The following is a 17,769-nucleotide window of genomic DNA, read 5'->3' on the forward strand; positions in this document are numbered from 1 at the left end:
TCTGTTTAACAAGTGGTGCTGGGAAAACTGGTCAGCCACTTGTAAAAGAATGAAACTAGAACACTTCCTAACACCATACACCAAAATAAACTCAAAATGGATTAGAGAGCTAAATGTAAGACCAGATTCTATAAAACTCCTAGAGGAGAACGTAGGGAAAACACTCTCCGACATAAATCACAGCAGGATCCTCCAAGACCCACCTCCCAGAATATTGGAAATGAAAGCAAAAATAAACAAATGGGACCTAATTAAAATCAAAAGCTTCTGCACAGCAAAGGAAACTATAAGCAAGGTGAAAAGACAGCCTTCAGAATGGGAGAAAATAATAGCAAATGAAGCAACTGATAAAGGATTAATCTCCAAAATATACAAGAAGCTCCTGCAGCTCAATTCCAGAAAAATAAATGACCCAATCAAAAAATGGGCCAAAGAACTATACAGATATTTCTCCAAAGAAGACATACAGATGGCTCACAAACACATGAAAAAATGCTCAACATCCCTCATAATCAGAGAAATGCAAATCAAAACCACAATGAGATGCCATTTCACACCAGTCAGAATGGCTGCTATCCAAAAGTCTACATGGAATAAATGCTGGAGAGGGTGTGGAGAGAAGGGAACCCTCTTACACTGTTGGTGGGAATGCAAACTAGTACAGCTACTATGGAGAACAGTGTGGAGATTCCTCAAAAAACTAGAAATAGAGAACTGCCATATGATCCAGCAATCGCACCCCTGGACATACACACTGAGGGAACCAGAATTGAAAGAGACACATGTACTCCAATATTCACTGCAGCACTGTTTATAATAGCCAGGACATGAAAGCAACCTAGATGTCCATCTGCAGACGAATGGATAAGAAAGCTTTGGTACATGTTCACAATGGACTATTACTCGGCCATTAAAAAGAATTCATTTGAATCAGTTCTAATGAGGTGGATGAAGCTAGAGCCTATTATACAGAGTGACATAAGCCAGAAAGAAATACACCAATACAGTATACTAACGCATATATAAGGAATTTAGAAAGATGGTAATGATAACCCCATATACGAGATAGCAAAAGAGACACAGATGTATAGAACAGTCTTTGGGACTCTGTGGGAGAGGGTGAGGGTGGGATGATTTGGGACAATGGCATTGAAACACGCATGTTGTCATATGTGAAACGAATCACCAGTTCAGGATCGACGCATAATACAGGATGCTCAGGGCTGGTGCACGGGGATGACCCAGAGGGAGGATAAAGGGAGGAAGGAGGTGGGAGGGGGGTTCAGGAAGGGGAACTTATGTACACCCGGGGTGGATTCATGTCAATGTATGGCAAAACCAACCAATATAATATTGTAAAATAATTCAGTTCAGTTCAGTTCAGTTCAGTTCAGTCGCTCAGTCGTGTCCGACTCTCCGCGACCCCATGAATCACAGCACGCCAGGCCTCCCTGTCCATCACCAACTCCCGGAGTACACTCAAACTCATGTCCACAGAGTCGGTGATGACATCCAGCCATCTCATTCTCCGTCGTCCCCTTCTCCTCCCGCCCCCAACCTTTCCCAGCATCAGTGTCTTTTCCAGTGAGTCAACTCGTCTCATGAGGTGGCCAAAGTATTGGAGTTTCAGCTTTAGCATCAGTCCCTCCAATGAACATCCAGGATTGATCTCCTTTAGAATGGACTGGTTGGATCTCCTTGCAGTATAAGGGACTCTCAAGAGTCTTCTCCAACACCACAGTTCAAAAGCATCGACTCTTCGGCGATCAGCTTTCTTCACAGTCCAACTCTCACATCCATACATGACCACGGGAAAAACCATTGCCTTGACTAGACGGACCTTGGTCGGCAAAGTAATGTCTCTGCTTTTTAATATACTATCAAGGTTGGTCATAACTTTCCTTCCAAGGAGCAAGCGTCTTTTAATTTCATGGCTGCAATCAGCATCTGCAGTGATTTTGGAGCCCAAAAAAACAAAGTCTGACACTGTTTCCACTGTTTTTCCATCTATTTCCCATGAAGTGATGGGACCAGATGCCATGATCTTTGTTTTCTGAATGTTGAGCTTCAAGCCAACCTTTTCACTCTCCTCTTTCACTTTCATCAAGAGGCTTTTGAGTTCCTCTTCACTTTCTGCCATAAGGGTAGTGTCATCTGCATATCTGAGGTTATTGATATTTCTCCCAGCAATCTTGATTCCAGCTTGTGCTTCTTCCAGCCCAGCGTTCCTCATGATGTACTCTGCATATAAGTTAAATAAGCAAGGTGACAATATAATTAGCCTCCAATAAAAATAAATAAATAAAATAAAATGGGTCATAGAACTAAACAGACATTTCTCCAAAAAGTCATACTTATGGCTAACAAACACATGAAAAGATGCTGTGTGAGGATGTTTTACTTTTATCTAGCTTGTTTTACTTTTTCTATTTCATATTCAGTGCTCCTATTTCACTTAGTTTATGTTTTCCAGTTTCTCCATTTTCTGATGTTCTTTCTCAAGCCTTTATCAAGTGTAGTAGAAAAGCTTACATACATATATGTAAATAATATGTATAATATATATATTTTAGAAAGCTTATGAATTTTTGCCTAACAAAAAGTTTATGACATTTTTGACTCTACTTGTTTGGCTTAGTATGTATAGAACACTAGATTTCTAATTAAAAAAAAATAGATATATGACAAGCAAGAGAAGTTTACTGTATAGCACAGGGAACTACAGTCAATGTCTTATAATAACCTATAATGGAAAATAATGGTGTACTGGGATGAACCAGAGGGATGGTATGGGGAGGGAGGTGGGAGGGGGGTTCAAGTTGGGGAACACATTTACACCCGGGGCAGATTCATGTCAGTGTATGGCAAAACCAATACAGTATTGTAAAATAATTAGCCTCCAATTAAAATAAATAAATTAAAAAAATAATATGTGTATATGTATAACTGAATCACAAAAGAAAAGAATTCTACTTTTTGAAATTTAGTAATGTTTATCTTTCTGCCAATTTTTCTAAATGTCTATGGAAATCTAGTAACAACATATGAGATACAAAATTTTAAATATATCTGTGTAGGATATAAGATTAATATAAATTAATGTAAATATGAATCTATTATATTTACATTAGTAACAAATCATTCAAGATGCTTCTATTCTTATTTTTTCTGCACTTACTAAAATATTCTCAGAGAAATGTTAATATTTCTCACTATGAATATATATTTTTCTCCATTATATTTCTTCTGATTTTTGCTTTATGTAATTTTGTTTATTTGTTGTTAGGTGTCTAATGGTTTATGATGTCTATCTTCTTTGTGAATTGTCCCTTTTATCACTAAAAATATTCATCTTTGTTTCATCTAAAAATAAATAAATTAAAAATATAATTAAAAATTTGCACCTGTTAAATAACAAAAGTAAAGGGCCATATTTACTTTTTAATGTCAACCATCTCTAAACAATACATTTTTAAAATTTAAGTATAATTGATGTGCAATAATTATGTTACTTTCATGTATGCTATATAGTGATTTCAAATTTATACACATTTTGACAGGAACACCACAATAAATCTAGTTCTGTTCTCATAAAATGTTACTGCAGTATTATTGACCCTTTTTTGCTGAATATTACATCCCTGCAATTAATTTATTTATAACTAAGGGGTTTTATCTCTTAATCATTTCATAAACTTTTTCCCCAAACCTTCTGTTCTCTGGCAACCACTAATTTTTGCTCTGTTTCTATGAATCTGTTTTCATTTTGTTTTTTAGATTTCACATATAAATGAGATCATGTAACATTTGTCTTTCTCTGATTTATTTCATTAGCATTCATTCCCCTCTAGATTCATCCATGTTGATGCAAATGGCAAGGTTTGTTTTATTTTTCTAACAATAATAATCCATTGTATACACACACATACATCGCCCTCCCCCACAAACCTTCTTTATCTATTAATCTATCAATAGATGACACTTGGGTTGCTTTCATATCTTGCCTATTGAAAATAATGCTGCAATGTTCATATGGGTACATATATCTGTCAAATCTACAGGTAAATACTCAGAAGTTAAATTGCTGGGTCATCTGGTAGTTTTAGTATAAATTTTTTGAGGAAAGTTCACACTATTTTGCGTAGTGGTGTACCAATTTACAATCCATCCAAGAGTGCGAGAGGATTCCTTTTCCTCCATATTCTTGCCAGGATTCATTTGTTGTCCTTTGGATGATAGCTCCTCTGACTTGTATCAGGTGGTACCTCATTGTGTTTTGATTTACTTTTCCTGATGATTCAAGATATTGAGCATCTGTGTCTGCTAGCCCTCTGTATGTCTTTTTTAGAAAAATATTCATTCAAGTCTTCCCATTTTTATTACCTTTTTTATTTTTTTACTTTGACATGTGTTCTTTATAAACTTTGGTTATTAATCCCTTATTAGATTAAACTGTTTGAAAATATCTTCTGTAATTCATTAGGCTGACTTTTCATTTTGTTTATAGTTTCCTTTGCTATGAAAAGATTTTAAGTTTTATGCAATCCAGTTTGTTTACTTTCACTTTTGTTTCCCTTGCCTGAAGAAACAGATCTCAAAAAATATTGCTAAGGTTTATGTCAGAGAGCATGCTACTTCTAGGAGTTTTATGGTTTTCATTCAGTTCAGTCGCTCAGTTGTGTCCAACTATTTGCGACCCCATGAAATGAAGCAGGCCAGGCCTCCCTGTCCATCACCAGCTCCCAGAGTCCACACAAACCCATGTCCATCAAGTCAGTGATGCCATCCAACCATCTCATCCTCTGTCGTCCCCTTCTCCTCCTGCCTCCAATCCCTCCCAGCATCAGGGTCTTTTCAAATGAGTCAGCTCTTTGCATGAGGTGGCCAAAGTATTGGAGTTTCAGCTTCAACATCAGTCATGCCAATGAACACCCAGGACTGATTTCCTTTAGGATGGACTGGTTGGATCTCCTTGCAGTCCAACGGACTCTCAAGAGTCTTCTCCAACACCACAGTTCAGAAGCATCAATTCTTCGGCTATCAGCTTTCTTCACAGTCCAACTGTCACATCCATACATGACCACTGGAAAAACCATAGCCTCGACAAGATAGACCTTTCTTGGCAAAGTAATGTCTCTGCTTCTTAATATCCTGTCTAGATTGGTCATTGGAAGGACTGATGCTAAAGCTGAGACTGCAATACTTTGGCCACCTCATGCGATGAGTTGACTCACTGGAAAAGACTCTGATGCTGGGAAAGGTTGGGGGCGGGAAGAGAAGGGGACGACCGAGAATGAGATGGCTGGATGGCATCACCGACTCTGTGGACATGAGTTTGAGTGAACTCCGGGAGTTGGTGATGGACAGGGAGGCCTGGCGTGCTGTGGTTCATGGGGTCGCAGAGAGTTGGACACAACTGAGCGACTGAACTGAACTGAACTAGGTTGGTCATAACTTTCCTTCCAAGTATTAATCGTCTTTTAATTTCATGGTTGCAATCACCATCTGCAGTGATTTTGGAGTGCAGAAAAATAAAGTCAGCCACTGTTTCCACTGTTTTTCCATCTATTTGCCATGAAGTGATAGGACTGGATGCCATGATCTTAGTTTTCTGAATGCTGAGCTTTATAAGTCAACTTTTTCACTCTCCTCTTTCACTTTCATCAAGAGGTTCTTTAGTTCTTCAGTTTCTGCCATTAGGATGGTGTCATTTACATATCTGAGGCTATTGATATTTCTCCCAGCAATCTTGATTCCAGCTTATGCTTTCTCCAGTCCAGCATTTCTCATGGTGTACTCCGCATATAAGTTAAATAAGCAGGGTGACAATATACAACCTTGACATACTCCTTTTGCTACTTGAAACCAGTCTGTTCCATGTCCATTTCTAACTGTTGCTTCCTTATCTGCATATAGGTTTCTCAAGAGGCGGCTAAGGTGGTCTAGTATCCCCATCTCTTTCAGAATTTTCCAAAGTTTATTGTGATCCACACAGTCAAAGGCTTTGGCATAGTCAATAAAGCAGAAATGGATGTTTTTCTGGAACTCTTGCTTTTTCGATGATCCAGCGGATGTCAGCAATCTGATCTCTTGGTTCCTCTGCCTTTTCTAAAACCAGTTTGAACATCAGGAAGTTCAGGGTTCACATATTGCTAAAGCCTGGCTTGGAGAATTTTGAGCATGACTATACTAGTATGTGAGATGAGTGCAATTGTGTGGTAGTTTGAGCGTTCTTTGGCATTGCCTTTCTTTGGGATTGCAATGAAAACTTACCTTTTCCAGTCCCGTGGCCACTGATGAGTTTTCCAAATTTGCTGGCATATTGAGTTCTGCACTTTCGCAGCATCGTCTTTCAGGATTTGAAATAGTTCAACTGGAATTCTATCACCTCTACTAACTTTGTTTGTAGTGATGCTTTCTAAGGCCCACTTGACTTCACGTTCCAGGATGTCTGGCTCTAGTTGAGTGATCACACCATCGCGATTATCTGGGTCGTGATGATCTTTTTTTTCTTCTATGTATTCTTGCCACCTCTTCTTAATATCTTCTGCTTCTGTTAGGTCCCTACCATTTCTGTCCTTTATTGAGCCCATCTTTGTATGAAATGTTCCCTTGGAATCTCTAATTTTCTTGATGAGATCTCTAGTTTTTCTCATTCTATTGTTTTCCTCTATTTCTTTGCATTAATCCCTGAGGAAGGCTTTCTTAACTCTCCTTGCTATTCTTTGGAACTCTGCATTCAAATGGGTACATCTTTCCTTTTCTCCTTTACTTTTTGCTTCCCTTATTTTCACAGCTATTTGTAAGGCCTCCTCAGACAGTCATTTTGCTTTTTTGCATTTCTTTTTCTTGATTCCAGTCTTGATTCAGGAGATTCCAGTCTCCTGTACAATGTCACGAACCTCCATCCATAGTTCATCAGGCACTCTGTCTATCAGATCTAGTCCCTTGAATCTGTTTCTCACTTCCACTGTATAATATTAAGAGATTTGCTTTAGGTTATACCTGAATGGTCTAGTGGTTTTCTCCACTTTCTTCAATTTAAGTCTGAATTTGGCAATAAGGAGTTGATGATCTGAGCCTCAGTCTGCTCCCGGTCTTGTTTTTCTGACTGTGTAGAGCTTCTTCATCTTTGGCTGCAAATAATATAATCAATCTGATTTCAGTGTTGACCATCTGGTGATGTCCATGTGTAGAGTCTTCTCTTGTGTTGTTGGAATTCTTGTGTTTATGGTTTTAGGTCTTACATTTAAGTCCTAATCCATTTTGGGTTTATTTTTATATGGTGTGAGAAAGTAGTCCAGTTTGCGTCTTTTGCATATGTAAGTGCCCAGTTTCCCAACATATTCATTGAAGAGGGTGTCTTTTCCCCATTGTATAGTCTTGCTTTCTTTGTTGTAGATTAATTGACAATATGAGGTGGCACTAGTGGTAAAGAACCCGCTTGCCAATGCAGGAGACGTAAGAGACACAGATTCAATTCCTGGGTTGGGAAGATCCCCTAGAAGGGGGCATGACAATATGCTCCAGTATTCTTGCCTGGAGAATTCAATGGACATTGGAGACTGGCAGGCTACAATCCATAGGGTCACAAAGAATCAGAACACAACTGAAGTGACTTAACATGCATGCACAGTATACTCTTAATATTGGGGTATATTCTTAATATATGCTTAATATTGGGGCTTCCCAGGTTTTACCAGTGGTAAATATCCCGCCTGCCAATGCAGGAGATGTAGGAGACTTGGGTTCAGTCCTTGGTTCAGAAAGATCCCCTAGAAAACGGAATGGCAATCCACTCCAGTATTCTAACCTGGAGAATCCCATGGACAGAGGAGCCTGTCAGGCTACAATTCATGGGGTCACAGAGTAGAACGTGACTGAAGCAACTTAGCATGCACATATGTATAGATTTTTATGGGGAGGGGGTGGCTTTCTATTCAGTTCCATTGATTGATATGTCTATTTTGTGCCAGAGCTGTACTGTTTTGATAACTGTAGCTTTTTAGTATAGTTTGAAAGCAAGAGGAATGTTACCTTTAGCTTTGTCTTCTTTCTTAATTGTTTTGGTTATACTGAATCTTTTATGTTTCCATTCAAATTTTAGAATTATTAGTTATAGTTCTGGGAAAACACCATTTTTATTTTGATAAGGATTATACTGAATCTGTAGATTGCCTTGGGTAGTAAAAGTATTTTAACAATGTTAACTCCTTAAAGCTATGTGATGATTTGTCTTCTTACTTGTTTGTGACATCTTCAATTTCTTTCAAAGGCTCACCAATATACCATCAAAGCCACATGTGTCTTCAGTTCTTCCATTAAGTGTATTATAGTTTTCTGAGTACAGATTCTTGAACTCCTTAGTTAGGTTTATTCCAAGGTATTTTATTTTCTTGATACAACTGTATGCAAAGATGGGCACAATAAAGGACAGAAATGGTATGAACCTAACAGAAGCAGAAGATATTAAGAAGAATTGGTTAGAATACACAGAAGAGCCATACAAAAAAGATCTTAATGACCCAGATAACCACGATGGTGTGATCACTCACCTAGAGCCAGACATCCTGGAATGTGAAATCAAGTGGGCCTTAGGAAACATCACTACAAACAAAGCTAGTGGAGGTGATGGAATTCCAGCTGAGCTTTTTCAAACCCTAAAAGATGATGTTGTGGAAGTTCTGCACTCAATATGCCAGTAAATTTGGAAAGCTCAGTAGTTATGATAGGACTGGAAAAGGTCAGTTTTCATTCTAATCCCTAAGAAAGGCAATGCCAAAGAATGTTCAAACTACTGCACAATTGCACTCATCTCACATGCTAGCAAAGTAATGTTCAAAATTCTCCAAGCTAGGCTTCAACACATGACCTGAGAACTTCCAGGTGTTTAAGAAAAAGCAGAGAAACCAGAGGGCAAATTGCCAACATCCACTGGATCATTGGAAAAACAAGGGAATTCCAGGAAAACATCTGCTTCTGCTTCATTTAACACTTGAAAACCTTTGACTGTGTGAATCGCAACAAACTATAGAAAATTCTTAAAGGGATGGGAATACCAGACCCCCTGACCTGCATCTTGAGAAATCGGTATGCAGGTTAAGAACAACGGTTACAACCGGACATAGAACAACGGACTAGTTCCAAATTGGGAAAGGAATACATCAATGCTGTTTATTGTCACCCTGTTTATTTAACTTATATGCAGAATAAATCTGCGAAATGTTGGGCTGGATGAAACACAAGGTGGACTCAAGATTGCTTGGGGAATTATCAATAATTTCAGATATGCAGATGACACCACCCTTATGGCTGAAAGAGAAGAACTAAAGAGCCTCTTGGTGAAAGTGAAGGAGGAGAGTGAAAAAGTTAGCCTGGGACTCAACATTCAAAAAACTAAGATCATGGCATCTTGTCCCATCATGAAATTAAAAGACGATTAATACTTGGAAGGAAAGTTATGACCAACCTAGTTCAGTTCAGTCCAGTCGCTCAGTCATGTCCGACTCTCTGCGATCCCATGAACCACAGCACGCCAGGCCTCCCTGTCCATCACCAACTCCCGGAGTTCACTCAAACTCATGTCCACAGAGTCGGTGATGCCATCCAGCCATCTCATTCTCCGTCGTCCCCTTCTCCTCCCGCCACAACCTTTCCCAGCATCAGAGTCTTTTCCAGTGAGTCAACTTGTCGCATGAGGTGGCCAAAGTATTGCAGTTTCAGCTTCAGCAACAGTCCTTCCAATGAACACCCAGGGTTCATCTCCTTTAGAATGGACTGGTTGGATCTTCTTGCAGTACAAGGGACTCTCAAGAGTCTTCTCCAGCACCACAGTTCAAAAGCATCAATTCTTCGGCAATCAGCTTTCTTCACAGTCCAACTCTCACATCCATACATGACTAGGATGATTGTGTTTGCTAATATTATAATCCCAGGGATGGGGGGCCGGGTGAGCTGCCGTCTATGGGGTTGCACAGAGTCGGACATGACTGAAGCAACTTAGCAGCAGCAGCAGCAGCAGCCTTATATAATGGAGAAGGCAATGGCACCCCACTCCAGTACTCTTGCCTGGAAAATCCCATGGACGGAGGAGCCTGGTAGCCTGCAGTCCATGGATTCGCAAGGAGTCAGACACGACTGAGCAACTTCACTTTCACTTTCATGCATTGGAGAAGGAAATGGCAACCCATTCCAGTGTTCTTACCTGGAGAATCCCAGGGACGGGGGAGCCTGGTGGGCTGCCGTCTATGGGGACACACAGAGTCAGACACTACTGAAGTGACTTAGCAGCAGCAGCAGTAGCCTTATATAAAATATATTATAGAGGACCTCCAGAAGTATGCTCCCCTTTGTCACCAGAGCTGTATGTTCTAGGGATGCTCCCTATATGGACTATGTGCACTCTAAAGTTCTTTAGTAGCTGGGCTGACTATTGTGAGTGCGACTGATTGGCCTCTGCCCAGTTTGCTGTGAGGCTGTGGGTCTGCTAGAGTGCAGGGTAGGTTTCTTGTATGATTGGTTGTGTGTTTCAGGGTAGTGCAGGGCTGGTGCTGGCCTTCTGGGAAGCAGGATTGGGTCCTCATGGGCTGTCTCTTTAGCACTTGGGGGTGGGGTACTCAGGAATGGTGCTTGCCTCCTGGTGAGTATAAGCCCCAGCACTAATATGCTAGAGAGAGAATTCCAAAATGGTTTCTATCAGCAGTGGTGCTATAGTGGTAGAATAAACTCTTAAAATGGCTGTTGCCAGTGTTTAATTTCCAAGTAGAGTCTTAGTTCCTCCTGTCTCTTTGGGATACTCTAAGATTGGAAAGTCTTAATTGTAGAAAATCTTTTCTGCTAGTCTTGGATCATTCTCATAGGCAGTTGCCCTTAAATAGTTGTAAACTTGGTTTGTTCATGAGAGGAGGTGAGTTTAGGGTCTTCATGTTCCACCATCTTGGCTACCTCTAAAGCCCTGCATTACATGTTAATTTGTGGGCCCTTCTTCTTTCTCCCATTACTGTTCTGTCTCAGACTTCTCAGCAGAGTGTCTGGCATTAGCTGAGTTCTCAGTCTATGTGGCAGTTGCTAGATTGGGATGAACGTGATATCAGGTGATTTGTTGGATATGGCACAAGTGGAAGCTGGAATAGAGACAAAAGGTCAGCAGAATTCAAACTGGTCAGACCTTAGCCATCAAAGCTGACTGACAGTGAAATTTTAAGTGAAGTCCTATGGATAGTTCTGAAAGAAGCTTAATGTTCCCATGCTGCTGCTGCTGCTAAGTCACTTCAGTTGTGTCTGACTCTGTGCGACCCCATAGACGGCAGCCAACCAGGCTCCACTCTCCCTGGGATTCTCCAGGCAAGAACACTGGAGTGGGTTGCCATTTCCTTCTCCATAATGTTCCCATAGTTCATTTAAAATTAGTGTGTCTGCCTTTTGTTTTGCCTGCCAGGCTTGGATTATCTTGCTCGAGCCAATTCTAAAACAGTACTAATTTGGTCTTAAGAAAATGTGCTTGTTACATATGTTTTAGTGTTCTGATACCAGTGTGACCAGGGTCACTGGATATAGCTGTGTGGGATGCAAACTGCCCAACTGCAAGGGTTGATGACTGTGGTGACTACAATGTGATGGTGGCCCTTGGGATTGCATACTTCTGGTTTCTCAGAGTGTGACTTTTCTACTAAGGATACCCTGCTAGTCATTTCTATGGACTATGGCTATGATAGTGTTTTCCTTACAGTCCTGTTTCCCTGGCAGGGATTGTAACCAGGAGTTGATAATTATGGGACTATGCTGGATATTTATTAAAGTTTGTATTTTGTAGAACACTGCCTTAAAATGTCTGCATTCAATTTTATTGGCATGTCAGCCATTCTGGATTTCTTTTGTGGAAGCATGGGGTGAGATGGTAAAACTGAAATAAGTGCTACCCCATGGTGCTACTTGCTTCTTTTTCTTCGTCTTCTTCTTTTTTTTTTCTTTCCTTTTCTAACTCCTTCCCCCTAGATTAAGTTTAAGAGGAAAATCTTTTTTTTTTTTTTTTTTTAATTCAATCTTTTTAAAAAGAGAACTGGATTATCAGGAATTGATCGATATAAATCTTTTAGAAAATATATCAAACCACATCTAGCTTTTAATTTCAAAGTATACTTGCTTTTAAGAAACTTTAAAATTAATAAAATTATTATGATGTGAACATCTACTAAATCCATAATTCACTATTAAAACAAAGTGTTATGAGTGGTTAACCTTTCAGTTGTATTGTTCCACAAATAAAAAAATTTGAATTTAAACAATACAAAGGCTGTATTCTCCATTCTTTACACTGTGGGATAGCTAAGCCTTTTTATATTAATATTTATCTAAACACTGATGTCTGTTAAACTTCTTTCCTATAAAACTGGAAGGCTTTGGCACTAACTATTGCTGTTATCCTGATATTTCTAGCAGATGTTTTGAATGATTCCCTTTGACACTATAGGGACATGCTCTATGACAGCTTTATTCAGAATTAATCACATTTCTCCAAAAGCATTCACTTTATGTTATATAGACTGAAGAACCCCCAAAATATCTTTGGGGACTATAATGAATTACTGATCTCATTTGGTCAGCGTCAGAGGAACTTGTTTAACTTTCAGTGTGCTATATTGCTATGTAAAGACATACATGTACAAAGAGAAAAAGCATCCTGTAATCATCTCATAGTCTCACTTTCCAGTCCTGCATATCTCTTTCTATGCCAGCAGAGTTAACAGGTTGGTTGCTGCTGCTACTGCTGCTAAGTCACTTCAGTCGTGTCCGACTCTGTGTGACCCCATAGACGGAAGCCCATCAGGCTCCCCCGTCCCTGGGATTCTCCAGGCAAGAACACTGGAGTTGGTTGCCATCTCCTTCTCCAGTGAGAAGTGAAAAGTGAAAGTGAAGTCGCTCAGTCGTGTCCGGCCCATAGCAACCCCATGGACTGCAGCCTACCAGGCTCCTCCATCCATGGGATTTTCTAGGCAAGAGTACTGGAGTGGCTTGCCAAGTTAGCTCTAACCAACAGAGTCAAGTCCTCAAGCCTCAGAGTCTTTTGATGGGCTGTGGAACGTTCTCCCTGGATATGCTCTCAGTTCAGTTCAGTCGCTCAGTCGTGTCCGACTCTTTGCGACCCCATGAATCACAGCACACCAGGCATCCCTGTCCATCACCAACTCCCGGAGTTCACTCAAATTCATGTCCATCGAGTCGGTGATGCCATCCAGCCATCTCATTCTCTTTCGTCCCCGTCTCCTCCCACCCGGAGAAGACTCTTGAGAGTCCCTTGGACTGCAAGGAGATCCAACCAGTCCATTCTAAAGAAGATCAATCCTGGGTGTTCATTGGAAGGACTGATGCTAAAGCTGAAACTTTGGATATGCTATACTGATCATTTAAAGTCTCCTCTGATTGGGGTGGGAATAGAGCAAGCCTTGGTACTTTGCAATTTTTATTTCTCCCTGTGTTCTGCATCCTACCACTGCCCCCATGTGTTTGGGTAACTGGATGATTGCCAGCTTTGAATACACATGGACTGTGACTGATTGAAGTTCAGACAAGGATTTGTTCTTCCCAGTTTGGGAACATGTACTAGATGCACACTATTCAGAGAGAAGGAAAGACATTTTCAGAAGGTAAACACTGAAGTTTTATGATTCACCCTGCACTCTGCAACTCCTGTTGGCTCATATCTCCTCTTGTCTCTGTGAGTAGGTCAGTGTGGGGCAGAGGTTAGCTTCGTGGAGTTTTGCATTCAAATAGACATAGGCTATGACCACGCCTCTCCAATTTCAAACTCCATGACGTTGGAAACTGTACTTAATTGAACCTAAATTTCCTAATATATGCAACTGGGATTTATTGATGCATATTTAATAGAATAAAAGTGAGGCTTAATTATGATGATAGTGAGTGAGTGAAAGTCGCTCAGTCATGTCTGACTCTTTGCGACCCCCATGGACTCACCACACTCCTTTGTCCATGGGATTCTCCAGGCAAGAATACTGGAGTGGGTTGCCATTTCCTTCTCCATGGGATCTTCCCAACCCAGGGATCAAATCCAGGTCTCCCACATTGCGGGCTGATTCTTTACCAGCTGAGCCACAAGGGAAGCCCAAGAATACTGGAGTGGGCAGCCTATCCCTTCTCCAGTGGATCTTCTGACCCAGGAACTGAACTGGGGTCTCCTGCATTGCAGGTGGATTCTTTACCAACTGAGCTATGAAGGAAGCCCAATTATGATGATAAACCCTCATTAAATGGTGGTTCTCATTGTTGTCTTCCAGAGGCTGAACAAATGGAGATTTGTATTAAAATCTGTCTTTGAGCATAGAAATTCCATACCTGGCAAGTATGCTTCCATTATATTTCCTTCTCAAGTATTCAATTGTTGGCTTCTTTTCATTTCCTTCTCTCATTTTCTTTCTTTTGACAGTTTACCATTGGCTCTATCCTGAAATCTATTTGTGTCTTGGCTGCTCCCCACACCCTGATGACAGGGTCTGCACTAAGGTGACGTGAGTGAGGCACCTGCCTTAGGTGCCAAATTTAAGGAAGCAACAAAAAGCAGCACTCAAGAGAAATAATTTTAATTAATATATTTAAAAGATTAAAATTATGCAAAAAAAGATCCAGATTGAACAAAATATCAAAATGTTAAATAAGAAAGCAACCAATCCTGCACTTACACTACTCAGCCTCACCTGAATCCTGGCCAGAACACATAACATTTTACCCCATCTTTTGTAATTCAACCTGTGAAAAGAATTTCATTTATGGATGATTCACGTCGTTGTATGGCAGAAACCAACACAGTATTGTAAAGCAATGATTCTCCAATTAAAAAAAAGAAAAGGAATTTCAATAGGCCGAACTGGCTTTTACTTACAGTCAAAATGCAAATTAATCACACTGCTGTTCTTTTTTCATTGGTCCTGCAACTGCTAGACTGTGACTTCATCCAGTTTCCTCTCAATGATAAGAAGTATGGACATTCCTGAGACACATTGCTATTAGCTCTCAGGTTACCATCATTGGAAACTCCCTGAAATTCTATTGGAAAATTCACTTGTCCTTTAAATATTACATTTCTCCACTACTGCATTTGTACCCTATTAGAGGCAGAGACAATAGAAGAGATATGAGCACTGGAGAGAAGCTACAAAAAGCTGGTACAACTTTAGAAATGTATCTACACTGGGGTATGAGGAAACATTCTCTGTTCTTTATTCTCACATACTTCATTTAACATGATTTTGCTTTATAATCATCAGACTGGAAGAGTAACTTACCTAATTCTTTTTCTAACTTGACTTTCTCCTGAATTCTTCCTTTTTCCAGCTATACGTCTGTAGTGATATACCCTCCTTCACTCTAGGATGTAGACATAAGGCTTTTTAAATTTTATTTTTTTTAAAGTTTATCTTGTATCTTGTGACCTTACTGAATTTACTTTATTATTTCTAAGAGGTTTCTGTAGATTCCTTGAGATTTTCTACACAAATAATCATTTTTATTTACTTATTTGGTTGAGCCAGGTTTTAATTGCAGCATGCAGAATCTAGTTTCCTTCAGTTCAGTTCAGTCGCTGAGTCCTGTCCGACATTTTGCGACCCCATGAATCGCAGCACTCCAGGCCTCCCTGTCCATCACCAACTCTTGGAGTTCACTCAAACTCACTTCCATTGAGTGGTGATACCATCCAGCCATCTCATCCTCTGTCATCCCCTTCTCCTCCTGCCCCCTATCCCTCCCAGCATCAGAGTGTTTTCCAATGAGTCAACTCTTTGCATGAGATGGCCAAGGTATTGGAGTTTCAGCTGTAGCATCAGTCCTTCCAATGAACACCCAGGACTGATTTCCTTTAGAATGGACTGGTTGGATCTCCTTGCAGTCCAAGGTGCTCTCAAGAGTCTTCTCCAACACTACAGTTCAAAAGCATCAATTCTGCCCCAGGGTGTACACCCAGGGCAGATTCATGTCAATGTATGGCAAAACCAATACAATAATGTAAAGTAATTAGCCTCGAATTAAAATAAATATATATATATTTTTAAAAAAGCATCAATTCTTTGGCGCTCAGCTTTCTTCACAGTCCAACTCTCACATCCATACATGACCACTGGAGAAACCATAGTCTTGACTAGATGGACCTTTGTTGGCAAAGTAATGTCTCTGCTTTTTAATATGCTATCTAGGTTGGTCATAACTTTCCTTCCAAGGAGTAAGTGTCTTTTAATTTCATGGCTGCGATCACCATCTGCAGTGATTTTGGAGCCCCAAAATAAAGCCTGACACTGTTTACACTCTTTCCCCATCTATTTCCCATGAAGTGATGGGACCAAATGCCATGATCTTAGTTTCCGGAATGTTGAGCTTTAAGCCAACTTTTTCACTCTCCTCTTTCACTTTCATCAAGAGGCTTTTTAGTTCCTCTCCACTTTCTGCCATAAGGGTGGTGTCATCTGCATATCTGAGGTTATTGATATTTCCCCCGGCAATCTTGATTCCAGCTTGTGCTTCTTCCAGCCCAGCGTTTCTCATGATGTACTCTGCATGTAAGTTCAATAAGCAGGGTGACAATATACAGCCTTGATGTACTCCTTTTCCTATTTGGAACCAGTAGGTTGTTCCATGTCTAGTTCTAACTGTTGCTTCCTGACCTGCATATAGGTTTCTCAAGAGGCAGGTCTGGTGGTCTAGTTTCCTTACCAGTGATCAAACCCGGATCCCCTGTGTCGGGAGCGTACAGTCTTAGCCACTGGACCACCAGGGACACACAAACACATAAATAACCTTGTTGTCTGCAAATAGGGACAGTTTTATTTCTTCCTTTCCAAGCTGTGTACCTTTTGTTTCTTTCACCTACTTTACTATTCTCTGGTTAGAACCTCTAATATTTTTAATAAGAATAGTGAAGAAGGCATTCTTTCTTGATTTGTTCTTGATCTTAGAGGGGAAACATGCCATTTTTATCTCTAAATATGGGATATATGAAGCAGAAATGACCCTCAAGGGACTAATCACAGTGTTGTTCCTTGGGTCACAAGGACCCTGGCTGGGCTTCTTTTCTCAAACTTTCAGGATCTTATTACATTTGTCCTATACATAATGTCCAAGATTTAAAGGTTTTTTTTTTTATTGAGAGAATAGGTAAAACAATGTCAGCTCCATCTTTCTGGAAACAGAATACTTCCCTTTGATTTCTGATGACTTCTTTATTATGTATTGATCTAATATATGATCTTATATATGGTCTTTTTATATGATCACATCTAATAGTTCTGAGCTATGCTATTTCATACTAATATAATGAAACTACAACTTTTAAATTTTGTGAGAGTTGTTGTTGTTCAGTCACCCTTTCGTGTCCAATTCTTTGTGACTGCATGGACTGCAGCATGCCAGTCCTCCCTGTCCCTCACCATCTCCTGAAGTTTGCCCAAATTCATGTCCATTGCATCAGTGATGCCATCCAGCCTTCTCATCCTTTTATGCCCTCTTCTCCCTCTGCCCTGTCTTTACCAGCATCAGGGACTTTTCCAGTGAGTCAGCTGTTTGCATCAGGTGACCAAAATAATGGAGCTTCAGCTTCAGCAACAGTCCTTCCAATGAGTATTCAGGGTTGATTTCCCTTAAGATTGACTGGTTTGATCTCCTTCCTATTCAAGGGATTATGTCATCTTTAAATTGATCTAGCTTTAAAATGTGGCTTCCCCAATAGCTCAGTTGGTAAAGAATCTGCCTGCAAAGCAGGAGACC

Source organism: Moschus berezovskii, chromosome 13, assembly GCF_049115385.1.
Source record: "Moschus berezovskii isolate FMDL1 chromosome 13, NW_MosBer_1.0, whole genome shotgun sequence".
Taxonomy (NCBI): domain Eukaryota; kingdom Metazoa; phylum Chordata; class Mammalia; order Artiodactyla; family Moschidae; genus Moschus; species Moschus berezovskii.